Raw genomic sequence first — 12,495 nt, forward strand, 5'->3', positions numbered from 1 at the left:
GAGAGATGTGTGCTGAGCGATCCGCTCAGCGCGCGCGCACACACACACACACACACACACACACACACACACCTACCTCTCTCCCTAGATCTGCCCGTGAATACAGGCCTTAACAGCTACAGTACATAATGTTGGTAAGGTGCAATCAGGGAGATTGCTTGTCTATGCAGGGAGTCAGGGAGATTGATGAAATTTCAGAGAGTCTCCTGCAGAATGAGGGAGTGTAGGCAACTATGTAATAAATGTCACCCCACCACTGCCAATGTAATACCTCCACGCTAATAAGAGGAGGAATTGTACAGCAACTGGTATGACACAAGCACAATACTGTGTGCTTCATACTGCAATCTATGAAAGAGAACACTATAGGCAAGGAGAAGCCTTGTGCTTTAATGTAATTTCTTTCAATCACTGTAGTGTGCTAATATATTTATTTGGTTCATTTTAAAGTGTGTTCGTTTAAATTGTAAGTGTTATTTTTTTAATTATTAAAAAAGGAATCTCCATTGTGCCTCGGGCAGCAACAAGACTAGTCAAATTCTCTTCCCTTTTATAGCAAGAATCCTTCAGCGTTGCTCTGTCTGAGAGTTGCTGCTTACAGCAACAGGCTAACACCTGCATTTAGCTTTGGCTAAAATGAAATGTGTCACGGAGTTGTAAAGATAGAGCTGGGGAGGGAGGTTTCAGGTCCTTTTAAATCCTGTTCCACTCTCCTACAGCACTCCTGGAGTAAAAGGGTGACCATTTTTATTCCTCTCCCCAATGGTCTCTGTTATACCATATGGGCTGTATAATAAGTTATTAAAAACGCTGAATGTGTTTATAGCCTGCAGGGTGAGGCAATCACTAGTCCAGTATCCGCTTAGGTGGTATAATTTCAGTGTCCAAAACGGCATGAACTGCCAGTGATTGCTGGCCCCACCTGTTGGCTTGATGGTATGACAGTGACGCCTTTTTGATGACATCAGATGCCGGCTGTTATCTGCATTAGCAATCCCCTCAGCTCCACCTGATGCCTTCTAGCAGGGATGGACTGGCCCACCGGGGTACAGTGGGGAAACCCCCAGTGGGCCCCACTGCCTGTGGGCCATCCACATCCTTTAGGTATCGGGTACCAGACTGTGCAATTAAAGCCCAGTACTCACCGGCCGATGTGGGAGAGAGGTGTGCTGAGCGAACCACTCGGCACACATCTCTCCCGCCACTCAGCACAGTGCGATGTGTGCTGAGCGTGCGGGGGGAGACGGGGGGGCCGCTCATTTCACCCAGCGGGTGAAGTGAGCGACCTGCTAGATTGGCCTGCATGCAGGCCAATCTAGCACCAGCGATAGCGATGCGCGGGGCTGCGCATAGCTATCGCTGTGAGGGCTACACATGGAGTGATCGCTGCTTAAAATCTAAGCAATCTAGTCCGATTGCTTAGATTTTAAGCAGCGATCTAGTCAGATTGCTTAGATTTTAAGCAGCGATCGCTCAGTGAGTACCCCCTTAAGTTATATATTATACTGCACAGGCCTATGGTGTATTTTCTACAGTGCATTTCTGCTACTACTCTGGTACATTATTATGCATGTAAAAGCAGTATTTACTATATATTTAACAAGGGGCCCAGATCAAGCACTAACACCCCTAAGCATGGGCCCCTACCACCACACCCCTCAGTGGGCCCTTCATGCCCCAGTCAGACACTGCCTTCTAGTCTTTGCACACAATGTTTTCAAAGTGTTACACGCCTGTGGTGCTTTGACAAGGATCCTGCTTTCTTTTCCTGTTTATCTTTGATATGGTGTGTACACATGGTAAGATTTTTTTCTTTCGATTTTTGACTATATAGTCAAAATCGCAAGAAAAGTTAGTACAAATCTCAAGGTGTTATGCCACTTGCGGTCCCGATGCGCGGTCCCGCCAGGTCTGTATTGCAAGAAAAGATAGACTGTGCAGGCAAGTCAATCCTTGCTAGATCAGTGTACTGTCTAGTTCATCTCACATGTCAATAATCAGGGTGTCATATCCTGGAGACTGCTGGCACCAGCTGTCTCCAGGATATGACACCCTGATTATTTCCCCCATGACTGTCACAGTGGGATTGGACTGTTTGTAAGCCTGCACCCGCTGGGTGAATATCTTTTCAGACAGCATTTCCATTATTCACATGTGTTAATCCACACCTGATACCCACTTATTTACATGTGACCATTGCATTCTAGGTAGTTAGAATTTGTGTGCAGAATATAGTCTATAATTTTCAGTGATCTGTCTGACTCCTAACGAATAATAAATACACTGTCCTGATTGACAGAGACAAGTATAGTTCACTTGGCACACATCTATTCATATGTGACCAATGCACCTAGGTATATTTAGAATTTGGTGCAGAATACAATTGACAGGGGTCAGTTATTTGGCAGATTTCTAACCAATATATTGCTTAGATTGATATAGAAAATTACAGCTCAGTTCACTCACTAAGGGGTACTATTGTTATCCTTGTCAACTTATTTCTGGATTCGCTCATAACCTATTCCTACTAGAGATGAGCGCCTGAAATTTTTCGGGTTTTGGTTTTGGGTTCGGTTCCGCGGCCGTGTTTTGGGTTCGAACGCGTTTTGGCAAAACCTCACCGAATTATTTTTGTCGGATTCGGGTGTGTTTTGGATTCGGGTGTTTTTTTCCAAAAACACTAAAAAACAGCTTAAATCATAGAATTTGGGGGTCATTTTGATCCCAAAGTATTATTAACCTCAAAAACCATAATTTACACTCATTTTCAGTCTATTCTGAATACCTCACACCTCACAATATTATTTTTAGTCCTAAAATTTGCACCGAGGTCGCTGTGTGAGTAAGATAAGCGACCCTAGTGGCCGACACAAACACCGGGCCCATCTAGGAGTGGCACTGCAGTGTCACGCAGGATGTCCCTTCCAAAAAACCCTCCCCAAACAGCACATGACGCAAAGAAAAAAAGAGGCGCAATGAGGTAGCTGTGTGAGTAAGATTAGCGACCCTAGTGGCCGACACAAACACCGGGCCCATCTAGGAGTGGCACTGCAGTGTCACGCAGGATGGCCCTTCCAAAAAACCCTCCCCAAACAGCACATGACGCAAAGAAAAAAAGAGGCGCAATGAGGTAGCTGTGTGAGTAAGATTAGCGACCCTAGTGGCCGACACAAACACCGGGCCCATCTAGGAGTGGCACTGCAGTGTCACGCAGGATGTCCCTTCCAAAAAACCCTCCCCAATCAGCACATGATGCAAAGAAAAAGAAAAGAAAAAAGAGGTGCAAGATGGAATTATCCTTGGGCCCTCCCACCCACCCTTATGTTGTATAAACAAAACAGGACATGCACACTTTAACCAACCCATCATTTCAGTGACAGGGTCTGCCACACGACTGTGACTGATATGACGGGTTGGTTTGGACCCCCCCCAAAAAAGAAGCAATTAATCTCTCCTTGCACAAACTGGCTCTACAGAGGCAAGATGTCCACCTCATCTTCACCCTCCGATATATCACCGTGTACATCCCCCTCCTCACAGATTATCAATTCGTCCCCACTGGAATCCACCATCTCAGCTCCCTGTGTACTTTGTGGAGGCAATTGCTGCTGGTCAATGTCTCCGCGGAGGAATTGATTATAATTCATTTTAATGAACATCATCTTCTCCACATTTTCTGGATGTAACCTCGTACGCCGATTGCTGACAAGGTGAGCGGCGGCACTAAACACTCTTTCGGAGTACACACTTGTGGGAGGGCAACTTAGGTAGAATAAAGCCAGTTTGTGCAAGGGCCTCCAAATTGCCTCTTTTTCCTGCCAGTATAAGTACGGACTGTGTGACGTGCCTACTTGGATGCGGTCACTCATATAATCCTCCACCATTCTATCAATGTTGAGAGAATCATATGCAGTGACAGTAGACGACATGTCCGTAATCGTTGTCAGGTCCTTCAGTCCGGACCAGATGTCAGCATCAGCAGTCGCTCCAGACTGCCCTGCATCACCGCCAGCGGGTGGGCTCGGAATTCTGAGCCTTTTCCTCGCACCCCCAGTTGCGGGAGAATGTGAAGGAGGAGATGTTGACAGGTCGCGTTCCGCTTGACTTGACAATTTTGTCACCAGCAGGTCTTTCAACCCCAGCAGACCTGTGTCTGCCGGAAAGAGAGATCCAAGGTAGGCTTTAAATCTAGGATCGAGCACGGTGGCCAAAATGTAGTGCTCTGATTTCAACAGATTGACCACCCGTGAATCCTTGTTAAGCGAATTAAGGGCTGCATCCACAAGTCCCACATGCCTAGCGGAATCGCTCCGTGTTAGCTCCTTCTTCAATGCCTCCAGCTTCTTCTGCAAAAGCCTGATGAGGGGAATGACCTGACTCAGGCTGGCAGTGTCTGAACTGACTTCACGTGTGGCAAGTTCAAAGGGCATCAGAACCTTGCACAACGTTGAAATCATTCTCCACTGCACTTGAGACAGGTGCATTCCATCTCCTATATCGTGCTCAATTGTATAGGCTTGAATGGCCTTTTGCTGCTCCTCCAACCTCTGAAGCATATAGAGGGTTGAATTCCACCTCGTTACCACTTCTTGCTTCAGATGATGGCAGGGCAGGTTCAGTAGTTTTTGGTGGTGCTCCAGTCTTCTGTACGTGGTGCCTGTACGCCGAAAGTGTCCCGCAATTTTTCTGGCCACCGACAGCATCTCTTGCACGCCCCTGTCGTTTTTTAAAAAATTCTGCACCACCAAATTCAAGGTATGTGCAAAACATGGGACGTGCTGGAATTTGCCCATATTTAATGCACACACAATATTGCTGGCGTTGTCCGATGCCACAAATCCACAGGAGAGTCCAATTGGGGTAAGCCATTCCGCGATGATCTTCCTCAGTTGCCGTAAGAGGTTTTCAGCTGTGTGCGTATTCTGGAAAGCGGTGATACAAAGCGTAGCCTGCCTAGGAAAGAGTTGGCGTTTGCGAGATGCTGCTACTGGTGCCGCCGCTGCTGTTCTTGCGGCAGGAGTCCATACATCTACCCAGTGGGCTGTCACAGTCATATAGTCCTGACCCTGCCCTGCTCCACTTGTCCACATGTCCGTGGTTAAGTGGACATTGGGTACAACTGCATTTTTTAGGACACTGGTGAGTCTTTTTCTGACGTCCGTGTACATTCTCGGTATCGCCTGCCTAGAGAAGTGGAACCTAGATGGTATTTGGTAACGGGGGCACACTGCCTCAATAAATTGTCTAGTTCCCTGTGAACTAACGGCGGATACCGGACGCACGTCTAACACCAACATAGTTGTCAAGGACTCAGTTATCCGCTTTGCAGTAGGATGACTGCTGTGATATTTCATCTTCCTCGCAAAGGACTGTTGAACAGTCAATTGCTTACTGGAAGTAGTACAAGTGGGCTTACGACTTCCCCTCTGGGATGACCATCGACTCCCAGCGGCAACAACAGCAGCGCCAGCAGCAGTAGGCGTTACACGCAAGGATGCATCGGAGGAATCCCAGGCAGGAGAGGACTCGTCAGACTTGCCAGTGACATGGCCTGCAGGACTATTGGCATTCCTGGGGAAGGAGGAAATTGACACTGAGGGAGTTGGTGGGGTGGTTTGCGTGAGCTTGGTTACAAGAGGAAGGGATTTACTGGTCAGTGGACTGCTTCCGCTGTCACCCAAAGTTTTTGAACTTGTCACTGACTTATTATGAATGCGCTGCAGGTGACGTATAAGGGAGGATGTTCCGAGGTGGTTAACGTCCTTACCCCTACTTATTACAGCTTGACAAAGGGAACACACGGCTTGACACCTGTTGTCCGCATTTCTGGTGAAATACCTCCACACCGAAGAGCTGATTTTTTTGGTATTTTCACCTGGCATGTCAACGGCCATATTCCTCCCACGGACAACAGGTGTCTCCCCGGGTGCCTGACTTAAACAAACCACCTCACCATCAGAATCCTCCTGGTCAATTTCCTCCCCAGCGCCAGCAACACCCATATCCTCCTCATCCTGGTGTACTTCAACACTGACATCTTCAATCTGACTATCAGGAACTGGACTGCGGGTGCTCCTTCCAGCACTTGCAGGGGGCATGCAAATAGTGGAAGGCGCATGCTCTTCACGTCCAGTGTTGGGAAGGTCAGGCATCGCAAACGACACAATTGGACTCTCCTTGTGGATTTGGGATTTCAAAGAACGCACAGTTCTTTGCGGTGCTTTTGCCAGCTTGAGTCTTTTCAGTTTTCTAGCGAGAGGCTGAGTGCTTCCATCCTCATGTGAAGCTGAACCACTAGCCATGAACATAGGCCAGGGCCTCAGCCGTTCCTTGCCACTCCGTGTGGTAAATGGCATATTGGCAAGTTTACGCTTCTCCTCCGACAATTTTATTTTAGGTTTTGGAGTCCTTTTTTTTTTCTGATATTTGGTGTTTTGGATTTGACATGCTCTGTACTATGACATTGGGCATCGGCCTTGGCAGACGACGTTGCTGGCATTTCATCGTCTCGGCCATGACTATTGGCAGCAGCTTCAGCACGAGGTGGAAGTGGATCTTGATCTTTCCCTAATTTTGGAACCTCAACTTTTTTGTTCTCCATATTTTATAGGCAGAACTAAAAGGCACCTCAGGTAAACAATGGAGATGGATGGATTGGATACTAGTATACAATTATGGACGGACTGCCACGGTTAGGTGGTATAAAAAAACCACGGTTAGGTGGTATATAATACAATTATGGATGGACGGACTGCCTGCCGAGTGCCGACACAGAGGTAGCCACAGCCGTGAACTACCGCACTGTACACTGGTTGATAAAGAGATAGTAGTATACTCGTAACAACTAGTATGACGACGGTATAAAGAATGAAAAAAAAACCACGGTTAGGTGGTATATATTATAATACAATTATGGTTGGACGGACTGCCTGCCGAGTGCCGACACAGAGGTAGCCACAGCCGTGAACTACCGCACTGTACACTGGTTGATAAAGAGATAGTAGTATACTCGTAACAACTAGTATGACGACGGTATAAAGAATGAAAAAAAAACCACGGTTAGGTGGTATATATTATAATACAATTATGGTTGGACTGCCTGCCGAGTGCCGACACAGAGGTAGCCACAGCCGTGAACTACCGCACTGTACACTGGTTGATAAAGAGATAGTAGTATACTCGTAACACCTAGTATGACGACGGTATAAAGAATGAAAAAAAAACCACGGTTAGGTGGTATATATTATAATACAATTATGGATGGACGGACTGCCTGCCGAGTGCCGACACAGAGGTAGCCACAGCCGTGAACTACCGCACTGTACACTGGTTGATAAAGAGATAGTAGTATACTCGTAACAACTAGTATGACGACGGTATAAAGAATGAAAAAAAAACCACGGTTAGGTGGTATATATTATAATACAATTATGGTTGGACGGACTGCCTGCCGAGTGCCGACACAGAGGTAGCCACAGCCGTGAACTACCGCACTGTACACTGGTTGATAAAGAGATGGTAGTATACTCGTAACAACTAGTATGACGACGGTATAAAGAATGAAAAAAAAACCACGGTTAGGTGGTATATATTATAATACAATTATGGTTGGACGGACTGCCTGCCGAGTGCCGACACAGAGGTAGCCACAGCCGTGAACTACCGCACTGTACACTGGTTGATAAAGAGATAGTAGTATACTCGTAACAACTAGTATGACGACGGTATAAAGAATGAAAAAAAAACCACGGTTAGGTGGTATATATTATAATACAATTATGGATGGACGGACTGCCTGCCGAGTGCCGACACAGAGGTAGCCACAGCCGTGAACTACCGCACTGTACACTGGTTGATAAAGAGATAGTAGTATACTCGTAACAACTAGTATGACGACGGTATAAAGAATGAAAAAAAAACCACGGTTAGGTGGTATATAATACAATTATGGTTGGACGGACTGCCTGCCGAGTGCCGACACAGAGGTAGCCACAGCCGTGAACTACCGCACTGTACACTGGTTGATAAAGAGATAGTAGTATACTCGTAACAACTAGTATGACGACAGTATAAAGAATGAAAAAAAAACCACGGTTAGGTGGTATATATTATAATACAATTATGGATGGACGGACTGCCTGCCGAGTGCCGACACAGAGGTAGCCACAGCCGTGAACTACCGCACTGTACTGTGTCTGCTGCTAATATAGACTGGTTGATAAAGAGATAGTATACAATACTACTAATATACTGGTGGTCAGGCACTGGTCACCACTAGTCACACTGGCAGTGGCACTCCTGCAGCAAAAGTGTGCACTGTTTAATTTTAATATAATATTATTTATCATGTACTCCTGGCTCCTGCTATAACAACCTGCAGTGCTCCCCAGTCTCCCCCACAATTATAAGCTTTATATACAATACATTGATGTGCAGCACACTGGGCTGAGCAGTGCACACAGACTGAGTCACTGTGTATCGTTTTTTTCAGGCAGAGAACGGATATATTAAATAAAACAAACAACTGCACTGTCTCTGGTGGTCACTGGTCACTGTGGTCGTCAGTCACTAAACTCTGTCTGCACTCTCATCTAATCTACAGTATCACAGCAATCTCTCTCTCTCTCTCTCTCTCTCTCTTCTAAATCTAATCTAAATGGAGAGGACGCCAGCCACGTCCTCTCCCTATCAATCTCAATGCACGTGTGAAAATGGCGGCGACGCGCGGCTCCTTATATAGAATCCGAGTCTCGCGAGAATCCGACAGCGTCATGATGACGTTCGGGCGCGCTCGGGTTAACCGAGCAAGGCGGGAAGATCCGAGTCGCTCGGACCCGTGAAAAAAAAAGTGAAGTTCGTGCGGGTTCGGATTCAAAGAAACCGAACCCGCTCATCTCTAATTCCTACATCTTAAATCAGCAGCGCAATAATTGAACTCTATTTGAAAGTTTGGCTTAACCTGTGCCTAATCAATGAATGATCTCTGGTTATCATACCATTAGGTGTCTACATACAGGAGAATGTATGCTTGACCTTTATTTTGTTTACAAATCTGCTTGACGCTTGAGACCATTTTGGAGTTTCCCACTCCCACTAGATTTACCAATAATTAGCAAAATTGTAAAAGATATAATTTTCTCTGTAATCCCCTTCTTGGCTTACTATCTTTCTGTGGACTCTCATCCACGATCCAGGGCGCACTACGCCACAGCAGTGGTGTTTGTTGCACCTTGCCTAACGTGGAAAGCAGATCCACATATTATACTTTCTTCTTTCTTAAAATCTATAATTTCTACCATTCGTATATAGGTGCACTCTCATTGGTATATAGCTCCTCTACTATCATACCACGCTGCCAATGCCCGATCTCGTCCGATCTTGGAAGCCAAACAGCGTTGGGCTGGGTCAGTACCTGGAGAGGAGACTTCCTGGGAATACCTGGTGTTGTAGAGTAGGAACTATTCCCCTTTTTAAAGGGTGAACACCAACAGCAGTATCGCCACTAATCTTTTTTTCCTTTTCTCTCTCTCCATACATAAATTCAGCGTCAGGCAATGTTAATATACCTAATATATGTATATGTGGATTAACTGGTGACCAGCAAAGTGTATGGTATTGGCCCAATTGAAGTGGTCCCTTTTTAAGACACAATCTTGACCTCTCCTTGGTCCCATTAATACAGACTATTTGTACTGGTCAGGAGAAACGGGGGTTAGACAATCAGGTGTCTACAACCTTTCTAATCACTCCTTGTGAAAAACAGACCAGAACATCTTAACATTTTTTCACAACTTTCTTTATTCACATTTTTTGGATCATATATGGGTAATTATTTTTAATATTGAATAATAAACATATGTCTTAAAAATATTTTCTTGACATATAATCGAAGAATTCTTCTTTGTATAAGAGTGCGCCCACACAAGAGCTTTATTTTTCTCCCCTTGTTAGTACGAATTCTTAACTCTGCCCTATCTTCATGGAAGATCAGGTAAGGGCTCTTGTGAGACAAGGCCCCCAACTCATACACCCGCCTTGCGGATGCCAAGGCCAAAAGCATCACCACTTTCCAAGTGAGAAACTTCAATTCTATCTCCTGCAGAGGTTCAAACCAATCTGATTGAAGGAACTGCAACACCACATTAAGGTCCCATTGTGCCACTGGAGGCACAAATGGAGGCTGGATGTGCAGAACCCCTTTCACGAACGTCTAAACTTCTGGAAAGGAGGCCAATTGTTTTTGAAAGAAAACTGATAAGGCCGAAATCTGGACCTTGATTGACCCCAATCTAAGGCCCGCATCCACACCAGCCTGCAGAAAATTGAGAAAACGTCTCAACTCAAACTCTTCCATAGGAGCCTTCTTGGATTCACACCAAGACGCACATTTTCTCCAAATACGGTGGTAATGTTTAGACGTTACTCCTTTCCTGGCCTGAATAAGAGTGGGGATGACTTCCTTAGGAATACCCTTTCGGGCTAGGATCCGACGCTCAACAGCCATGCTGTAAAACGTAGCCGTGGTAAGTCTTTATACCCACACGCCCCCTGCTGTAGTAGGTCCTCTCGGAGGAAGAGGCCGAGGATCTTCTATGAGCAACTCCTGAAGATCTGGATACCAAGCCCTCTTTGGCCAGTCTAGGGCAATGAAGATTGCTCAAACTCTTGTTCTTATTATTTTGAGAACTTTTTGAATCAGTGGAAGTGGAGGGAAAACATATACCGACCGAAACACCCACTGGGTCACCAGTGCATCCACTACTATTGCTTGAGGGTCTCTTGACCTGGAACAATATCTCTGAAGCTTATTGTCTAGATGAGATGCCATCATGTCTATTTGAGGAACTCCCCAAAGACTTGTCACCTCTGCGAAGACTTCTTGGTGGAGGCCCCACTCTCCTGGATGGAGATCGTGTCTGCTGAGGAAGTCTGCTTCCCAGTTGTCCACTTCCGGAATGAAAATTGCTGACAGAGCTCTAACATGTCTTTCTGCCCAGAGGAGAATCCTTGTCACCTCTGCCATTGCCGCTCTGCTTTTCGTTCCACCTTGCATGTTTATGTACGTGACTGCTGTTACATTGTCCGACTGGATCTGCATGGGATCTTGAAGATGTACCGCTTGTAGAAGGCCGTTGTAAATGGCTCTCAATACCAGAACGTTTATGTTAGGTTCCTGGTGCTCCGAACAAGGGAGATGTTGCGTAGTGAGTCCTGAGCACCAGAACGTGACACTGAAACAAGGTGTGGTGTGGAAATAGCCCCTAGCACCCTACCTCCGTTGTTTTACCCGTGTGGTCAGTTCACGCCTGCATGACTATGGTTTCTTGGGCCCATGGCAGCCGCGTTTGAAGGGCGGATTAGGTCTGCCCAACTCAGATGCCCCCGCAGGTCTTAAAGGGAGACAAAGCGTGAACTGAGACAGAGTAATAACAAGGGGACCTCTAACTGAAACAACCAAAGCCAGGGGCTACTGACTAGCCTGAAACTAAATGTATGTGCAGCTTGCCGCCAAAGGAAGAGAACAACCAAAGGAAATGCTGTCCACACACCGACACAATACTTTTGTGTACCGGCGGTGACAGCATAAGCAGAATCCTCTGCAAAACACCAGTAACTAAATATAACAAAGGAATACAGCGGCCTAGGCCGACGGACGCGGCAAAGCCGCTACTCACGGAACCGGTACAAATACTGGCAAACGGACAGGAACCCCCAATGTAGCCGACACAGACTCTCAGAACTGGAGGACAGGCAGAATCCCAAACGACAGACCGGTGGACACCAAGAAGCCAGATATTCGACCAGGCACAGACAAAGCCACAGGACTTCTGGACAGGAATGCTTCACGGCAGGACACGGGATCAGACACTGGAATCGACACAGGAACCGACACTCGAAGCAGCTAGACTGACACTGCTAGACAGGAGCTCAGGAACTGGCAGAGACTAGCTCAGAACTCAAGAAGTCTGGAACTCAGGAAATATCACCAGCGTCTGTGAATTGCACTGAGCCAGCATATAACAGAGAGGCCTAATTAATTATGTCGTGCAGCTGCCCTGTTGCATGACTCCAAACTGACAAGATGCAATTAGCAGACAGGTGAGGCCAACCACATGGAAACAGGCTGCAATTACACAGACTCACCACTGACAGAAAAACAATAATCTTCTAAACCAGAGCAAAGGGAAATCCTGGCCTGCAAGAGAACTAAAAACATAAAATAGGAATGAACCACTACCTGTGGTTCATAACAGTTTATGTGAAGGCAGGCTTCCTGACTGAACCATTTTCCTTGGAAGCTTTCCCCCTGTGTGACAGCTCCCCAGCCTCTGAGACTTGCATCCGTGGTTATTAGGACCCAGTCGTGAATCTCAAACCTGTGTCCCTCTAGTAGGTGAGAACTGTGTAGCCACCACAAGAGCGAAATCCTGGCTTTGGCGGACAGGATTATTTTCCGGTGCATGTGTAGGTGGGATCCGGACCACTTGTCCAACA

General features: G+C 46.4%; 1 protein-coding gene and 1 pseudogene across 2 annotated transcripts in view; both read left to right on the top strand.

The window, feature by feature from the left end:
- RNF128 (ring finger protein 128) overlaps positions 1–12,495 on the top strand; it is a 372,908-nt gene that overhangs the window by 323,950 nt on the left and 36,463 nt on the right. The gene's annotated exons all lie outside the window — the stretch shown is intronic.
- LOC134950151 (5S ribosomal RNA) lies at positions 9,335–9,453 on the top strand (annotated as a pseudogene).

The sequence above is a fragment of the Pseudophryne corroboree genome, chromosome 8 (genome assembly GCF_028390025.1).
Source record: "Pseudophryne corroboree isolate aPseCor3 chromosome 8, aPseCor3.hap2, whole genome shotgun sequence".
Lineage (NCBI taxonomy): Eukaryota > Metazoa > Chordata > Amphibia > Anura > Myobatrachidae > Pseudophryne > Pseudophryne corroboree.